Source organism: Phaenicophaeus curvirostris, chromosome 5 (genome assembly GCF_032191515.1).
Source record: "Phaenicophaeus curvirostris isolate KB17595 chromosome 5, BPBGC_Pcur_1.0, whole genome shotgun sequence".
In the NCBI taxonomy this organism is placed as follows: Eukaryota; Metazoa; Chordata; class Aves; order Cuculiformes; family Cuculidae; genus Phaenicophaeus; species Phaenicophaeus curvirostris.
In genome coordinates, this window is record NC_091396.1 from 11,494,777 (window position 1) to 11,514,505 (window position 19,729).

General features: G+C 38.3%; 1 protein-coding gene across 2 annotated transcripts in view; it reads left to right on the forward strand.

The window, feature by feature from the left end:
- Positions 1-19,729, forward strand: part of GALNT18 (polypeptide N-acetylgalactosaminyltransferase 18) — a 251,697-nt gene that overhangs the window by 22,623 nt on the left and 209,345 nt on the right. The window lies entirely within an intron of this gene.

Below are 19,729 nucleotides of genomic sequence, written 5' to 3' on the forward strand. Positions count from 1 at the left end.
TCATACTAGGAACTTGCTTTCTTCCAAATCCACATACTGAATCAAGTCAGTAGTTTTACTGTGATATCTTCCAGAATTTTGCCTGAGGCATTTAGGTCAATCACAACTTAAGAGGAAGAAACTCAACTCACTAAATCCACCAACTTGGCCAAGAGTCTGTCCCCTCTCTTCTTTGACTTGATGCAGGCCAGAATATATTTTAAAATGTATACTTAGCCTGGAGATGAATTTTAAATTCAGTTTCTTCTGCCTTGAATGCATGGTATGTGTGGAGTAGTTTTCCGAGTGTGGCATGCATCTAATGTTTATCACTTTTATTGCTTGCTTGTATGAAGTTCATCATGATTTACTGTTCAATGCTGATGTTGAAATAAGCTTATCAGTAATAAAATTGGGTGTTTCTCTCCAATTCTCTATCACATGGTGTTGTCCAGTCAGAGGAAGAAGGAAGATGAGCAAATCCCAGTTCTGTAGAGGGTCTTCAGTTTCTCTGTGGTCTCTTGCTTTTCTTCCTGAAAGCTTCTGTGAAGCTGAAGCCTACCAAAAGTACAAAGACTGCAGTAAAACTCTAGTGACAATTAAATGTACTTGGGACATTTGTGAATTCCTTGCAAAAAACTGCTGAATGTTATCCTAAATGGTTGAATTTTGCTTGAATGCTTAAAAGATGGGAAAGATGATGGAAATGACAAAACCTCGTTTCTTGTCTGAAAAAAAAAAAGAAACCCCAAGAAGGTATAGGGTATACTTAACTGCTTTGATTAGCAGTTTGGGTGACTTTGGGTCTCACTAACATTTGACTTGTTTGTTTAGCTTGAGTATCTTGTGTGATATTTTAAAAATTATTTTAAATCATCACTTTAGAGGAACTCTTCTGAAACATCAACAGTCTTTATTCTGCAGAATGAAAGGGAGCAGAACTGTGCCCAATGTGGATAATTTAAAAAGAGCTTTCACAGATCTAGTGTGAGCTCAGCTTATCGCTCTTCCTACTCAGAGATGCCTTTGCTTGCAATAGGAAAGGAATGGCTGTGTTGTGTTAACTTATTTTGCTTTAAACCCTAAACAGCACTCTATTCTTTCACTTCCATTCCTCTTAAACAAGCATTATGGAGAGTGAGAGAAAGAATTAGCTGACTGAAAGTTTGTGTCAAGACTCCCTATAAAGAAAGAGGTTCAGCTCAACCCAATGTGCAAGCATCTAGGTTTCTCCATGAAAAGATTCATAACCCACATGTAGATGCCTACTGCGAAAGGAGCTTAGGATGTGTGTAGGTATCTACTTTGTAAGTGCTTACAGTTAGATGAGATGAACCTTACTTTAAAGGTTTGTCAGTCTGAATCTCTTGAAATCAGTAGAGCTAATTACATGAGGGAGGTTGGCCAGTTTTAAGCTATGTCTTCTAGCAAGTAAATGAGGCTTGTTTTTCCTTCTCTGTATGAGCTAACTGATATTTTGTTGTTTGTTAGATGTTAGCTCTTATTTTGAGGTGCTGTAGCCTTTTCGGATTGGCTTGACCAGCCATATATGAGCTGTATTGTTGAAGTAAATACAGTCCCGAGATGTTTATCTCAGTATTTTAGCATGAATATTGTTGTCTGCTGTAGACTGATGGTATATATAAATATATTGAAATAATGGCTCTATGATCTAGCTGCATCTATAGTGTTTTCCTATTTCACTGGTAATTAACTATCTCTATTATAGTGAGCCATTTACTTGGGATACTAAGGCTCATTATATAGACTCTTCTTAAACTTTAGCCTTAGGACATATTATGCACAGCTGTAGTAGTTCTGCAGAATGTGGACCAAAAAATAATAGGTAAGACAGGGTACTGGTAAGCAAACGAAATATTTCTGTGCAGATTGGAGATATTAATTTATATTATAGAAGTACTTCAGGAAATGATTTCTGTTGTCATTTGGGAATTTTGAGTGACAAGCTGTTATGAGTGCTAAAAAACAATTTATAATAATGCTTCAGTTCTAGCTTTTCCTTCAGGCTGCTGGTTCCGCTGGGTACTGGGAATATTAAATTGGGTTCATTATTTTGTGCAGATCTCTATGATGGGTGCTGAAATGATACACAATGCAAGTGGCACAAATGCTCATTTCTTTCTCTCCCCACCCCCCTTCTTTAGTCTTGAATCCTAAAACTGTCTTGGTGATATTTCGCATGTCATTTATATAGAAATAGATGCATAGAGCTCAATGGGTGTTATCCTTCGAAAACTGAAGAGCTTTTAGGTAAGGTGTTATAGCAACAGTTTGACAACTCCCAGCTTGGTGCAAGAGGTGAGGTGGTGGTGGATTAGCTGGAGTATTCCGGTAATGTCAGGGTCAACTCAGCATGTTCTGTTACAAGCTTGCAGTTAGGTTACAGCTGAGCTTCAAAAAAATCTTAATGTAATAAAGAACTAGTCATGAACAGGAGGAATTTGTTGTGTTTTGTCTGTATTTTGGAAGTTACTAGGAAAAGGAGGTCTTTCAGGGACAGAGGACAAGGGATATCGCGTCCTGCTGGGTGGCCACGGTGTGGGCTTCTGATTTGTAGTTTGGAGCTGATGTGCACTTCCCTTACCAAGGGGACAGTTTCTGCTGGTGAAGGGTGGCTGTATGAAGTTACCATCTTGTCCCGTCTCTGATAGTGTGGGAAAAGTGCAAATGCAAAGCACAAGAGAATTGGGACCCTTGACTTCAGTGGGAGACAGATTTTGGCTGTTATGGGTATGCTGGGTGCAGTTTGCGTGGTTGCCATCATCTGTTTATACAACAGAAAAAGGGAGTCACATGCTCTGAAAACAACTTAATTAGACTTGAGTGTCTAGGGCTGCTCATCTGATTCCTTTCACAAAAACTAAATGATTTATTTATTGCATTAAAATTGATAGCAGGAGAAAGAATTAAAATGGAAGGAAGAAGAAAGCATTTAAATGATGCCACTTAGAAGGAATTTGTAACGTAAAGATTATAGAATTTTTTTAAATTTTTTTTTAGGCTTTATTTTAAGTCCAAAATAGGATAAGAAGGTTGAAGTATCCACTGTTTTGCAGATAACTGGAACCTCTCTTAAGGTTGTTGTACTATTTTGTGAGTCATCTCATACCTGTTGGAGATCTAAAAAGGTAGCTATTCAAGCCAATACCACATGCTAGCATTTGGATGTGCACATTGTTTTCAATGAGCATCAAACAAAGATGAACTAGAAGCAGCTGATATGCTATAATTAACATAAATTAAAAATCTTTAAATAGCTCTCTTGTGATCAAATGAAAAAAAAAATTTAGTCTACGTTGTTAAGAACACATTATGCTGGGTGTAAATCAGTCTGCCTTTTTAATTATCAGGATTTCATATAAGTCATCTTGATGGTTGTAAATTGAAGGCTTAACTGGGTCAGGCCTCGTTCTTGTTGTTCAGAAATCATACCCTAAGTGCCTGCTCCCAGACAATTTAGGTTTTGCCCGTGGCTTGCAGTGCAGTGACGATAGGACACACGGGCTGGTTGTGTAGCTGTGATACCTAAGGAGAGCAGCTGTGCTGATGTACGTGTGCTGGGACCAACCAGACCTCCTCCTCAGCAAGCTCCTCTGCTAACGGGGACCATCCCTGCCTCTGGAGACCCAGCCTCGCCCAGGGTCATGCCAGCAGACCAGCCTGTTCACAGCTAGTTTGGTCTTCTCTTGTGCTGGGTTTTAAATACTCCTTTAGAACTGACGCAGTCCAAGAAAGGTGTTGCCAGTAGTTACAGTGCTAACTTGCAATTTAGAAAATCTGGGTTTAATTAAATTCCGTAGGTATGTATATATATTTTTTTAAACTGCAAATAAAACAATCTAATGAACTGGACTGAGTAATGACAAAATGAATATAAATAGTGCTTTGGAATAGCATAATGTTATGCATAGTTGCCAAGTGGTTGTCACAAATTGTTACCTGCCTTGACAATGTCAGATTACAGCTTTTGATCTGTTTATGACAGAAGAGAGGCTGAAGGTCATGCAGGTCTCACCTCAGTGCCTTTTTATTAAATATTTATCTTTCATATTTTTTTATTTACCTGCAGATCCCTTTTATGTTTTGTCTGTCAGATTAATTTCGTTCAGTATATTTATTTAATTCTAGAATGGCTCTGTATAAAATGGGAAGACTGGAAGTGGAAAAAAAAGAAAAGCAAGCAAACACACAGAGAGAAACAAGATTCTTGCACATTGTAGACCTTCAAGTTAGATGAACAGGTATTTGAGGCACTGGACTAATTAAATCTGATTGGTTCCATCCACTGAACTGTGCCTGTATACTAACTGTTATTGTTAAACTGTTGCTGCTTGTTATACAGCATAAACTAATTAGGGGAGGTTAAACTATGGGGGAAACAAACTACGATATGTTAACTCGTAAAGGAGTTTTTTCTTGTCGAAACATTCACTCAATATTTAATAAGAATAATTAGTTTATGGACATCACAGAATGAATTAATCCAAATTAATTTTAAGACTCTCCTATGAACTTTTTATATGTGGCCACAGCACAGATCATAATCCAGAGGTTGCTGCCAAAATTCAAATCTAAAAGTTTTGCGAGCATTGCAGCCTTTGACACACTTTTTTTTTTTTTGGTGGAGGTGTTTGTATGGAGGAATGACACAACTTCTTCAGTATAGAATTAGTCCAGTTTATGGTGTTTTAAGTGTTATATGCATCAATGAAAAAAAAAAAAAGTGGTGAAGTTTGCTGGTGTGAAATTAAGGCCATCCAAGAAATTGGAAACCAGCCCCATAAAATACAAATAGTCTGTTTTTCAGGGGTACGTGTGGTGTCATAGCTTTATTTAAGTTCAGCAATTTAAGCTCAGTCAGATTATTAAATTCTGTCCCTTTTATTTGTTTCCCAGTTGAGGCTTCCTGCCCCATTAGTTTGAAATAAGAGGAAAGAAGTATGTTTGCACTAGCTGGACATCTGTACTTTATTGTGCCACCAGATCTTTTTTTTTGTTGTTGGCTGCTTGTTCCTAGAAAATACAGCAAGCTGCTGCTTTAGGAATCACACTTGTTACGAATGAAACATGTTGTTTAAAATCTACTTGTAATAAGGAACAGTTGTTGAATTTCTTGGTTTGATGGGACTGAAGAAACATAGGCTCTTTCTGAGCTCTGTATGGAAAGAGGTGATAGTAAAAGATTTTTAGTCCAGAAACAGGTTACAATCTTTGCATGGGACATTAAGGAAGACTAGCTAGTCTTCACCTACATAGCCATATGTGACAGAATTAATTGTCCCTGAATGTGATAGGGGCTTCCGAGAGGATTGTGATACAAATAAGCAATGTCTGTTAAGACCGTAATTCCAGACTGTTGGGGTTTTCCAATGAAAATCTTGGTGAATTGCCAAATATTGGTAGAAATTTGAAGGCAAGAAACTATCTCTGGGAAGACTCACAGTCAGTCAACAAACTACCTCTCTATTAAGGCTGGCAACTGCAGTGATCTGAGATTTTCCGAGGGCTGCTTATCACAGTGGTTTACCTTGTGCCAGCCATAAAAGTTGTTATTGAAATGAAAGATCTTACAAAGATTCATCATGAGATTTGCAATAACTTTAGTGAATTTCTCACCTCAGACAGACAATGACTGATGTAGTGACCTCGTCTCAGGGGATTTTCTGTAGATAAATGCCTTATGCAATTTTTCTCCTTCTTTTGTCCTTCATTCTTCCTTTAAGTCCTGCTAGCTGTCAGTGCATAGAGATATTCGTAGATGATACGCCCTGGAGATTTATATCCCAGCAACACCCGAAAAACAAGTGTAAATTCTGAGTTGCAAATTGATACAAAATATAATCAATGTCCCTATAGACAAAGTTAAAAAAAAAAAAAAGTTGTGGCTCGTGTAGAGTTTTCTTTTGTTTGCTTTCCTCTTGACTGCTGTGTGTTGATATTCACCTCACTGCTATGGTCATAGGTTGGATGGTTGGGCAGTGCTAGTTTGAAGCCCTTGCCGTTTACAGCCACTGACTTAATTAAACAAACAACCCACATACACCTGCAAGAAGGTATAAATTGTCTAAGAAAATGAGTTTTATTTTTATGCTACAGATTTGTCAAACTGAAAAAATCAAATCTTTCCGATTAGTAGAATGGGCTTGGGAAGGAAGTGGCCTCTCTTAAGGAAATCATTCAAAACCTGGGAGATGTTAGTGGTTTTATGATATTGATTGTTAATAAAGTTAAGGGGAAAAAATATGACTATGTATTTGGTTTTTAAGGGAAGTTCGGATTGTTTGCAAAACGTTGCCATTATTATTGGCACTACCCTTCTGGCAGCTAAGACTGCACAGAAATAAAAGCTGGGTTCTAATTATGCTTATAATAAAAAAATTGTCCCCAGTTAGTGCCTGTCAATTTTTGATATTTCTGGAGTGCAAATCAGTTAGATCTCTACATGCTGTGATATCTAGGTTAGTACCCAAAGCCCCAGGCTCTTAGTTTAATAACAGAGAGGAGTTAGCAAAGACTGTTTTCTTTGAATCCTGAGTTTCGCTTATACGTGGCCTTGTTAGAATCTGGTCTTGCAATTAAAGGGTCACCGTCATCTCTAATGGCAGATGTACGGACAAAGAATGAGAGACTGGTAGTTTAGTTTGTGGTTTTAAAGCAGTCTGAATCCCTTTTTAGAAAGTAAGAGTGCATATAAATATGAAAAGCATTTTGTATAGCTGGGATGTTATACAACAAAAAATTCTAACAAATGCTTCCTGTTGTACAGAATATATTAATATTTTACTTATGGACATTCAAATCAGAGTTATCTTGATTTCATTAAGCAGTCAGCAATTACAGAAAAAGTGGAATTCCGGGTCAAATGTAGGTGAAGTGATTTGAATTGTAAAATGGGAGAAGAGAGAAATTCAAGGATGGTGTAAAGTTTGAAGGTGTTGGTATTTTATTATAATTTCAAAAATCATTAAGCAAGCATCTTGAGATTATCATGGAAACTGTTCTGCACAGTAGCCGCTAATGACAGAGCGGCTCTCTGAAAGACAGTGCCAGTAAGAATTAACTGGAATATTAATTATAAGGCAAATTAAAATTAGGTAGAATAGGTTTTTTGTAATATCTGTCCCATCAGTCAGAATTTCCTGTTAGAAATCTTAATGTTATTGTGACATTGCATAACCTAAACTCTGTGTGGTCCTACCACAACGTTATGGAAAACCTGGAAGTGATCTGGAGTTTGATTAACATGTGGTGGGTTTTTTTTTTCCTCCTCTGAGCTAAAAAAAAAAAAAAAAAAGAGAAAAAAGCTTGAAGTCTTTCAGAATCCAGTTTTGTAAAGTGCAAATTGACTAGTACAGAGGGTAGCCCAGGAAACAGATGAGTTCATTGGAATTTAACTTTGTAAGAAGTGTTCTCCTGAGAAATGTGCAAACGTGGTGAATATCAGAGCACAAGTAATCCAGAAGTGAATTCTAACACAGGCAGAGGTTGTTTGAATATTAAAAAGACCTTGGCTGAACTCAGCGTGCCATATTTAGATGCGTTAGAGGTTCAGTCTTGAACCTGCAAGTAAGAGTCTGCAGTTGTTGCAAGTTCCATGGGATCAAGTTATGTTGTGTGGGTCTCAGGCTTCAGCAAAGTCATCCAAGCTCACTCTGCCTGGAGCTGACTTCTGGAAGTTTTCTCCTGTGGAAGAGCTGCTTTTTCTTCATGACCTCTGACTCTCTCTCTCTCTGGTCATGTTTTGTAGGAAGTACTCGACCTGTTTGGTCTTCCATTGCATAAGCTGGCTATGCTATTGGCATGTTGTCTGTACTGTTTCCAGTATTTCTGCTTTCAAATGTGGGAATTGGTTTGTCCAGTGCTTTTTCTGGTGTGCAAGCTTAGAGTAAAAATGTTTGCATTGTGCTTAGCAGCTGTGAAATGGTGGTGGTGTTCTAGAATTAATCAACACAATTATTTCAGTGTACTGTATTGGATGTCTGTTTTTTCATTTCTGCTATTTTGGGTTGAGTATCTCTTTGTGTGACATGCACACATTGAATTCAGGCAAGGCAGACAAGAGACTGGAATCGTGTTGGCATTGTCAGGCAGAGGATGAGACCTGCTTGTGTTTTATTTAAAACAAATTATGCATATAGGTGTACACATATTTTAGTATTAATTGATGAAAAATGTTATATTGCCTGGAGTGGCAGGTTTATGAATGAGGGCTGTTCTTTGAGTTGACTAGCATTGCTAGGTTAGGATGGAGGAGTGGGGAGTGGCTCCTTCACAGCTTTTTGATGGCATCAGCTGGGACTCTTCTGGAAGTGGCCCAGCCTGGTGGGCGAATGGGTCTGTGATGTGACAGTCTCTCCCTGATGCAGCTCTTGAGTAGAGAGTGTCAAAGCTGTTCTTCTGCCTAGAGGGCTTCATATAGTCAGGATTCAAACCCTCAAGACTGCAGCTCTTCTCAGTGGGAGGTTTGTGAGCTGCAGTCTAGCTTCAAATCTTACTACACCAAAAGTAAGCTCTGAATCTCAGGAAAAATCCTGCAAGTAGAGCAGGCATCTTCCTGGTCTTAGGGGGCAGAACTGGAATGGTAATTTGTAAAAAATCTACAGTGACCAGGAAGTGTAGCACGTCACTCTTACTGCATGTGCACACCATGTTTGCCACGTGAAACAATACTTTGTTTTAAAGGATCCCTTAATTTGGTCAGAATAATCTTTTTAAAATAAGGACAATTAAAAGAATTAGGACTAGAAAAACTATTGCACTGCAGCACCAGTTTTTCCTTGGACTAAATACTGCTTTGCTTCATGGGAGTATCTGCCAACAGCTGTAGTGCCAAACATTTTAGTGGTTCTTCATTCAAATTTATTTGACTTTTATATTCAGTGAAAAGTACCCATTTCAGCCTTACAATTGATCTGTCAGTCTGGGGTGAAAACACATCTCATAAATCAAGCATTTCGTGTAGTTTTACCAAATGTGTTATATTATGTCAAGGTCTTCAGTTAATTTTGTACGTATAAACAGTGTCTGCAGTACAGACAGTTAAGGTATGAACTGTGTATAGCAGCTATTGGTACCAGCCCCAATGTATGGAGGGAAGACAGATGCAGCTTAGTTGAGAAAGCTGCTGAATGTTTGGAAGAAGTTTAACCTGTAAGTTTCTGGGATTTGGGGTTTGATTTTTTTTCCTGTAGGTCATACTAACAAACTGCAGGTTTTGACTTAGAGAAATAAGGAAAGATTTTATGAAAAAAATAATCTTCTGTAGGCAGTAGCACAGAGGCCCAGAACAATTGTTTAGAACAATGATGACTCGGATGAAAGATGATACCTTTATCTGGTGGTTGTTAGTTACAAGAGAGCGCATATTAGAGTTTGCCAGCGCTAGGAAGACTTATTTAATTTGTATTCAACCAGAAATCAATTTCACAGATGCAGATTGCTAAAGAAAGTGTTAATTCAGCGTTATTCATCAAAAATGTGTACTGTACCATTTATTTGGGCCTCTCTTTGAATTTACTGAGAAATTAGACACACCTCTTGAGGGCAAATTAAAAATAAGGTTGAAAAGACTGTGTGGTTCGTTTTATGTAATTGGAATTCATTTAAGGCTCTTCATTTGTGCAGGCAGGTTTGGTAGAAATGTACCTTCTTTGCAGGGTATTGCGACTTAGAATAGTGCCTGTTAAATCATTGAGATTTCTGCTTCTTCCAAATGATCACGTTTGCGTTTTTGACAGAGAGCTGTGGTTCTCTATGTGCAGGTTTTTCTGCTGCATGGTCTTTGTACTCTGCTCAAATTTCCTTTTAAAGTTTTTCACTTATATTGAATTTCATTCATTAAGAATTTTGTTTTCAAGACTGTCAAAGCTACTTATTTGCTAGGCTTGAAAGAAAATGTGCAGTGTTAAAAATACAAATATATACACTTGAAATGAAGCATTAAATTCTACATAAAACAAAATAATATTGGAAATTGAAGCTTGGTGAAGGCTAGAGGAATAACACTTCAAGAAACAGTACAGTTCCACCATTTATGGAGAACTCAGTTAACAGCAAAGAAAAACTCCACTTAAGGTGATAGCAATAGCAGTTTTAATAGAAGGGTGTATTAAAGCACTTGCTTTTAAATGGTTGATCAGTAGCTTCCACAGGAAACTCAAAATGTATGTAAATAAAGTTAAATTGAAGAGGTTTATTGGACAATTATGATCTGCATGGTGCATTCTGTGCTTCTCTGCTGTCAGTCAGCATGGGCAGAGGTCAGATTATTAACTACAGGCACTTAGACTTCCCTTACAGTCTGTGTCTAACTCTAGTGGGAAAGTGACTTTTGCTCTGATCATTCCTATGTTGTGCCTGAAAAGCAGAGAGAGGTTATTCTGCCTTTGGTTTAGTAAACATGAGATGGCTGGATGACAAATGGGCTTGATGATTTGAAAAAGTGCTGGTTTGGGACTTTGGAGTAAGACTGATAACATGATTATGGATCTCCTTTTTTCTTTTTTTTTTTTTCCTTCCATTGGAGGCCTACCTAACAAGAAATGTGTTCCTTGTATTACTAGTAGTGAGTTGAGTTCCAGTGATTGTCTTGTTGCCTCACAACCATTAGTAAAATCCAAAGTGTACTGAAAGAATGAAAATAATCCTTCTGTATAGTCCGATGAGTCCTGAAACAGATTTTAAGGTGTGTCACTTCTACCGCTGACTTCGGGTTTTGTTAATTATTAGCAAGAAATATGTTTAACTTCTTTGATGGAAAATCATAATTAGAAAGAAAGTTGTGTAACAATGCAATTTATGAATCAAATCTATAAAACCATCTGCCTTTATTTCTGTGGTGAAGCAGGGTCTTCCAGATTGACATGGCTTAGTTCTGGTGTACTTTGAGGCAAACCGAGGTTCTGAATTCTGGAGGTGCTTGGTTACAACGCTGCCATTCATGCTGATGGGCAATGCCTCTGATAGTTGCATTGAAACTTTTGCAAGTATTTGCCTGAATTTAAAGGTCACAGGAAGTTAAGAGCTGGGACAGAGCTGAGTTCTGGTTCTTCCAAAGAGTAGCCCTGTTAAGTAAGGCGGTTGTGAGGTGCTACTTGAGCACGTGAAACTCAAGCTGCTATTTGGTCTCCCTTCTGCCTCCTGCACCTATTTGCATTTTCATTTGCCAAGGTGATTGATTATGTTTTAATGGTTAATAGGGTGACTGCTTTATGTAATTAGAACATCAGACATATGTTTTTCTAGTGTTTTGATTTGAAGTGTGTTAAATATTAGGTTGTCATTAATATATTGCCTCTCATACCTATTAAAATGCATATTTAAATCTTGTACTTGTCCACGGCAATTTGAAAAATAAAGTAAATATATGCCTTTCTTAAAAGTATTATAATACTCCCTCTTCTTAATCTCTGTTGCTATTTGATGCAGTGGTTGTCTTAGTGTAGGTTTTCAATTTCAACGCTAGCTAAAAATGGTGCTTAATGTATTATGCTTCAAAATAGCTTTATCAGCAGTGATCTGAGAGTCTGGCTTTTGAAAATGACTGTAAGTTCCATAAATTAACAGGGGTTTTCTTGCTTGTTTTGTTTGGGTTTTTATTTCCATTTAGTAGTCCTTCATTATATAAATTACTTCACACCACCAATGAAAGTAAATTTGGGGGGGAAGCAGTCATCAAAACAAAATATGCTTCACTTGCAAAGGAATTTGACCTTGTTCGTGTTGGGTTACTCCTAGAAGATTTAAAAAGGTGCTAAATATGCAAGCTTGCAGATTGACTGAAGGAACAGTACATAAAAATTAGTACCACTTCTGGGTAACAAAGCTTTCTTGGTGTCTGTCAGCAGTAAGGGCAGCTGTGCTTGCTATATCATATTCAGGTTATTCCAAAGATGACAGGGCCTGTAGTTTTGAAGAATGGATTTGGATGCGATAGCTGAAGCAGTAACGATGCCTGTCTGTCATGGAAGTCATTATGCTTTTAACAGAAATGGTGGAAGAGAAGATGTATTCAGTCCCGAGAGACCATGGGCTCTCTGGGAGTAGCAAAGGTTGGGAGAGGGACGTGGAGAACAGCTGGTTCTCCAACCACTTCAGCCAGCTCAGAAATAGTTGCCTAAGTTTTGGCTATATTTTTCTTTACTGAAACTGCCTAAGTGATGTTAGAAACTCAGACTATGTACAATTGTGCCCTATTTTTTAGAGACTCAGTGTCTCTCTGAAACATGCTTAGCTGCTCAGAGGTGTAGAAGGGGAAAAGAACGATGTATGCATGTGTATAGCTCTAGCTCTTCTGCCTGTTTGAGAGATGTGTTTACTCCCGTTATTACGATGTCTGAATGCCTCCTGTGTTTGTGATGTATCTATCCTCACACCATTCCTCCTGAAACAGGAAAATGCTCTTCATTGCTATTTTTCTGATAGGGAGCAGAGATCTGTGGATATAGATGTCGTATGCCTGAGGATGTCTATAAAAGTGCTGCAAATTGAATCCAAGTCTCTGGGCTCTTGGCCTTATACATTTAATTGCTGTCACATCTCTCCACCTTTGAGCTATCCTGGGTGGTTGTGAAACCGTAATCATGGTGAAGTGGGCTTGTTTTCTATTACATTCTAAGGCTTCTGCATGTACCTGAGCATTGCTGAAGTACTTACAGTCAAAGAAATGATTCGTGCCAAGGTATGCTATCTGATATTCCATTTTTCCCGTAGATGTTTTTGAAAACCTAACCTTGAAATGCACATTTTGCACTGAGCTGAGAATTTCTCTTTTGTGAACTTACTAGATTTCAACCAAACTGTAAAATGTCTCTGACTGATAAAATTCTAATTTTCTGGGCTGTAACTTGCATCTTTACTTTCTTTATCTTCCCGGTTGTCAACTTAGATTTTTTTTTAATTTATTTATACTAAGTCATAACAGTTTTCTTTGGTTGTTTTTTTTAGTGAAGGTTTTAGCTTGTTACCATCCTGTAAATGGAGAAAGCTTTTGAAAGTGACTCAAATTAATGACTGAGCAGCCAGTCTTCAGCTTGGGTGTGTGAACCTACTTTTATATTATAGAAAGAAAAATATTTCCATAGCAACCTATTAAAAGCACAGAATGTTTTTGCTATTTAGGGTTTCTGCTGCTGTTGTTACATCCTTACAGTGGAGATTTTTGACTGCTGTAACTAAGCCATAATAAATACCTGGTGATAGCACAGCAACATTAGTTTGCTTAATTAGGAGTTTGTACTGCATGTATATACTTGAATAAATGAATTTAAACAGTTACTAATGAAATTAACTCAGGTTTCTGAAACATTAAATTTTAAAATAGCTACCTTTTATTTCCCCTCGCATTATCCAGCATTTCTTCTGAGCCCTGGCAAACCAGAATCATCTAACTTGCAGAGCAGAAGATAATAAACAATTGAAAGGATGTTAATCATCACTTAAATATGTTCAAACAGCTGGATGAGCTGCTCTGTGGTCTCCCAAAGCAGGAATGTGCTTCAGCATTTATTTTCATTAAGGAGTGGGTGTGCAGCCACTGTACCTATGGTAGAATACCTGAGGATAATGGAGTGAACCTAAATACTGAGTTTCTGCTTTGGTTACATAAAGTGGTAAAATATTCCCATTCAAGGCAGCCCTCATTAGTCTTGTTTTTCATGGTGTTCCAGGTCATTTACCACAGCAATCATAATGGGTGGGCAGTAATAACTCTGGACTTTTCCATTCAAATGGTATCCTTTGATATGTTGCCAGATTAAATAACGGTGAGGAACAGGATTGCATTTGGCTAGATAAGAAGGGTAGCAAAACAGTGCTGCTTGTGAGTAGATTCTTGTTTGTGATCCTGTTGGTTAGGGTTCTGATGCAAGATAAGAAATTTCTGTTTGTCTGATGGGTCTCCAGTTTCATGCCACTCAACCTCTCTCTTTTTATTAATTTTTTTGCTGTAAAATTATATTATTATTAAAATCTAGTTTTATGTATTTAAATGTCTGTGTTGTGGAGGAACCTGAGAAAATAATTTGGTTTCTAAACACCTTTCTTGAGAAATTCTGCATGTGCTCTGTGTTGTCTCTGACCTGTTACCATACTACCCAATCCTTTGTTCCCTGTCTTACATCTTTTTACGGTACCCCAGATGCAGTAATATCTCTACTTGGACTGAATTTACATCTCTCTGTATCGATAGAGACATGTAGTAGCATTTGGTTCATGGGTGGACTCGTTCTTAAAGGTCTTTCCCAACATAAATTATTCTATGATATGGGGGAATAATAAAGAAATGAGAAAAGTACTGTGTAATTTCAAGGCCCCATTTATTTTTAAGATCCACAGTGCACCCTCAGCAAGTTTGCAGATGACAAGAGGCTAAGTGGTGCGGTTGCCACACCAGAGGGACGGGATGTCATCCAGAGAGAGCTGGGCAAGGTGGAGAAGTGGGCCTGTGTGAATCTCGTGAGGTTCAACAAGGGCAGGTGCAAGGTCCTACACCTGGGTCAGGGCAATCCGTGGTTTCAATAAATGGTATTTATTTGGCTTAAATAATTATTTCTTTGATCATTCAGATATTTTAGTAGCAATAACTAAAATAAATGAATTTTGCCCCAAAGAGCCTTGCAGTTGACCTCTACTGCAAAACTTAGTAGCCTTGCATAAATTTTTAAGAAGATGTGATCTCTCAGAAAAGACTTGATTGAAGAAGGGTGGCCTCAATGTGTTTAAGTAACTAATTAACAAAGAATGTGAGAAGGCACGGAGTGCTGCACTAATCCTGTTATGGTTATGTGGAGGACTTAGTGATTTACTTCAAATTGAAACTGAATTTTTAAATCAAATTTGATATCACTATTTCTTGAATTAAAAATGCTAAGGGAAAGTTCAGAACAGGGGGGTTCACTGAGTGGGAATGACTGCATTTGAGCAAGTTACTCAGTATAACTAGAACATGCTATTAATCGTGGTTTTGCACATCTCTCTGGATTCATAGGCTGGTTTATTTTGAGATCAATACAGAAAATGCTTACTTGTCGTTGCTGAACTCAGCTGTAATGTCACACCACTGGTATCGACTAAATGAAACCACATTACGTTTGTGTCTCTATTTAGTTTAGGGAAGTCGTGGTGGTTGTTGAGGCTGCTTATATAGCAACGATAGTGTGTAACATGTATGCTTGAGTAGTGTTTGTACACTGATACGACTGACAGATCAAGATACATGCATTAATAAATTTAGGCCATGAGTCGTGGATTCTTACTGAGTAATTAGTTTATATGAAAAATTATTTGCGAACTTCAGGAATTTGATCATATATAATTAGCTTTTCTGAACCTTGTTGAAAGTGAAACTTGAGGCTGAGAGAGGTAACTCTATATGTCAGGCTCTGCATGTGGCCCATTTGTGAACTTCTAGCTTAACTCAGCTGCCAGTAGCTCTTTTGGGATTCGTGTCCAGAAACATCTTTGAAGAGCTGTCAGTTTAGCTGGCAGGTGTTTATGCTGCAGTGGCGTTATCTCTGTGCAGTGCTGATCCCTATTTTAAAATAGCTGTGACACCAGTAAGCCCTCCGGCTAAAAATTCTAAGAGTAAATTCAAATAGCTTGATCTTAAAGGCTGCAGTATATCAAGGGAAAACTCAGCTTCTGGAGATCAACTGTTAGCTTAAAAAATGGCTAACAAGTCCCAGTTTGATGTCTGCTTGAATTGATGCTCCATCCAGAGTTCAATGATCATCTCACCCTGATTTGTAAGGGTTCTTCCACAGGAATCCTGGTACCCTACCATGTTTGTTTGCATTGTGGGAGAAAAATTCGCATTGTTCTGAAAAATGCATTTTCTCATTTCTGAAAGAAGAGTTTACTCTCATCTTCTTAAGCTGGAGATAATTTTTTTTCCTTCTTGCCAACTCTTCTCTTATTAATATTTACTGTTAATGAATCTCCTTTATTTTCCTTTTACCATTACGGCAGTTTGCTACTAACATCCGCATCTTATAACCGGAATATGTCCATGTGGATGAAACCCCAGGGTGTGGGGATTCACGCTATAAGGAAATAACTGGATTTGTGAAAATGAATGCAGGCATATTTGAACTAAAAAATGCAGTCACAGCTTTGTTCTTCTTGGAAGGTAATTACAGGGTTTTGAGCATATTACTTTTCCAGGTTTATATTCTCCTTTCCTACTAGCTTTCAAAGTGGTAAAAATGTGTTAAGATGAAATAGACAATGGTTTTGGTATTTCATACATAATGCCAAAAAACGGCATCACTTTGTAGATTAAGCAGCTGAACTTCTTCCCATTGAGAAATATACATTTAGTGGGATTTAGTGTAGACATAAACTAAGTTTCATGGCTTTGTAGTTCATTTAGCATAGCATTCTGTTACTGTAACTACGAACCCTGAGCCTTCTTCTTTCTTTTGATTTAAATCCAGACTTTTCTAAGGCTCAAATAACGTGTACTTTTTCTTTACTCTCAGGATCTGCTATTACTCCCACAGCTGCCTTACATGTCATTCTTGGAGGTATTTGGGCAATTCCACTTTTTTTTTCTTTTCTCTGAAGAATGTTAAAGATCCAAAATGAGAAGCCTGAAGGCTGGTGTAAGTGTTGACAAAGTCTGTGTTCAGGTTTGCATGTGTTCTGAGTTTTAAGGTCCACGACCTCTCTGCCTGAACTCCCCACATGTAAATTTTTTGCTCATTTTCATAAGAGAACACTAAATTTGTATGTGATATCCTCATGGCACTCACTGGTGGTGTGATTAGCAGCTGGCTCTTCTGTAGTTCTGTGTTTTCTCATTGTTATTCAGAACCCCCTAAATCATCTTCTATTTAATACGGTTCTGGTTGGAAAATAATAGTAATGTAGGAATTTAATGACCAAACAGCAGACAGATTTCACTGCATGTTGCAGGTGAATCTCTTTATGATCATCTAGAGCTGTGCTATGGCCAGTAGTGGGGAGCGAGACTGTTAATCAATTTATAATTATAAAAGTGTTGTATGTGAAAATTTTTAAGTGTGTCTCATGTTCTGAGAAAGAAAACTCAAGAGACCCAGCGTGAACATGCTAATGCATTTGGTAAGGGAGTTTGCTCCTGCAGCATATTCTAGGCTCCAAATAAGAGGCATGCTGGGCAGTTATGCATGCATGACAATTATTTTAATGTAGCAGATATGAAACTTTTAAGTTTATTACTATGAAGCAATTTCTCTATTCTGATGAACACTCAGTATTAGTTAATAATATCTGAGTCTTCTGCAGGTGCATAAATAAATGTAGACTATCAGTAGCACTTAAAATTATCACTAGAAATAGCCATTCTGGGTTTCAAACATGCCAGAGTTGGAGACAGAATAATTCTGATTCAGTCCTTATAACTGCGTTTGATGCATGTCATTTTTCAGGTATGAGTCTTCTTTCACAGAATCTTTTTTGCACAATTGTGTTCCAGAAGTCTCTTACATCAACCAGACCTCATGTGTATGAATCAATGGTATGTTTCCATAAAGCAGTGCAAATACTCTCCTAGTCAAAATAGCTTTTAAACAATACATGTGAGAGGACAGCATTATGGATTTTAATATCAACATCTTATTGAATATCAGAGTTATTTTACTTGATACGATATCTTCATGGAATCATGTTATTAAGTTTGAGTTGGAAGGGATCTTTAAGATCATCCAGTTCCAACCCCTCTGCTGTGGGCAGGGACACCTCCCACCAGTTCAGGCTGCTCAAGGCCCTGTCCAACCTGGCCTGGAATGTCTCCAGGACTGGGGCAGCCACAGCTTCCCTGAGCAATCTGTGCCAGTGCCTCACCACCCTCATTGTGAACAATTTCCCCCTAATGTCTAGTCTAAATCTGCCCCTCTCCAATTTATAGTCATTCCTCCTTGTCCTATCACTACCTGCTTTTGTGAAAGGGGCCACCCCCCCCAGTTTTCTTGTAGCCCCTGCAGGCACTGGAAGGTCGCTATAAGGTCTCCCAGGAGCCTTCTCTTCTCCAGGCTGAACAACCCCAGTTCTCTCAGCCAGTCTTTATATGGAAGGTGCTCCAGCCCTCTGATCATCTTTGTAGCCCTCCTCTGGACCCTTTACCAACAGTTCCATTATTCTTCCTATGTTGAGGATATTTTATCTAGTTCTGGAAGTTATAACCAACACATTTGCCTGTTTTCTTGTCTAACCTGAGACAGGCAGAGACCAGCTCCTTCCTGCTGTGGGATAGACAGCGCCTTGAACAAGTGAAAGATGTAGAACTTAAGAGACATTTTGGCTTATGAAGTCCAGTAACATGCTGTGGTTGGAATCTATCCTTCCTTTACTCAGTAGTGATCGGACAGGTTTTCTGTGGGGCAGTATGCTGTTTGCAAATCCTGTGGGGCAGTGTATCTGCATTAAAGATGTGCTAGCTAGTAGATCATGCTGTGAAAGAGAGCCTATAACTTTTTCTTTGATGCCTTTTGCTTAGTCGCAGACCTTCTGAGGCATTCAAACCAAGGAAAGCTGAGAATGCCATAGCTTTTTTTTTTATTATTATTCTTTGTGCTTTTTAGATCAATCAGTTAGTTTGCTTTAAATACTTTAGTTGTTTAAGGTAAAAGGCCACTTACTCTAGGGTTTTGTAGCAGCTTTAACTGAAAACTTTTCGGTTATATTTTATAACCTCTGCATTTCAGTCGAGTAAATGCTGAACAGCTCCTGGGGAAAAAACACATTTAGTTTTAAAACACATTTAGTTTTCTTTTCCACATTACAAGTTCAGTAGGGTTCACTTCCTTATCATTTGTTGTGTCAGCATGAACCCAAACTCCTCTGCATCTCTGTGTCTTTTTTGGAAACTTCGCCTACACAGTGGGCATAGTTTGTCCTAATTCCCTTCTGACTATAAATCCAACTGGAACATTTGCAAAGAATAAATCTTTTCAGTGTATTGACAAAGCTGCTGCTGTAATTGTGTTAGCTGAACCAGACAATAAGGCTGAAATCCTTTTTGAATTAGGGTTTATGTAATTCTAACCCAATTCCTAGCTAAGCCTTGCAGACTGATCCAGAACAGGGAGCACTGACTGCTTGTGTGTTTTGCTGCAGTCCAAAATGTGTGGCCTGACAGACTTAGTCTGGGATTGTTCAGTCTGCTTTCAGTAGCTTGTTTTTGCCCTGCTTTACAGTCATGTGCTTGTGGCAACATTACCTGGCAAAGAAGGAGAAAAGGCTCAGCTGTACGAGGGTGTATGGTCATTTCCAAGTATAACAGCTTAGGGTGTGGGGAGGAGGCTGGAGGAGTATTGTTGACTCCTGGACTAACTTGGTTGCTGCTGTGCTTTCAGAAGCTCTATGGGGATGTAGCTAAGGTGATACAGAAAAGTACAGTCCATTCATATGCTTGTATCTGAAAGCAGTATCGCTGGAATCAGTCTGACTGCTAACAGAGCACCTGTGGTACCATGTGAGAAAGGATGGAAATCTCTTACCTGTCAGTGAGTAGGCAGATCATTTACAGACTTAGGAGTAAAGGCCTTCTGTGCTTTGTTCTCTTTATCTTCTATGGTGGGTTGACGCTGGCTGGATGCCAAGTGTCCTCCAGAGCCGCTCTATTACTCCCCTCCTCAGCTAGGCAGGGGAGAGAAGATATAAAAAACTGCTCATGTATTAGATAAGGACAGGGAAAGATCACTCAACAATTACTGTCATTGATAAAACAGACTCCACTTAGGGAAAATGA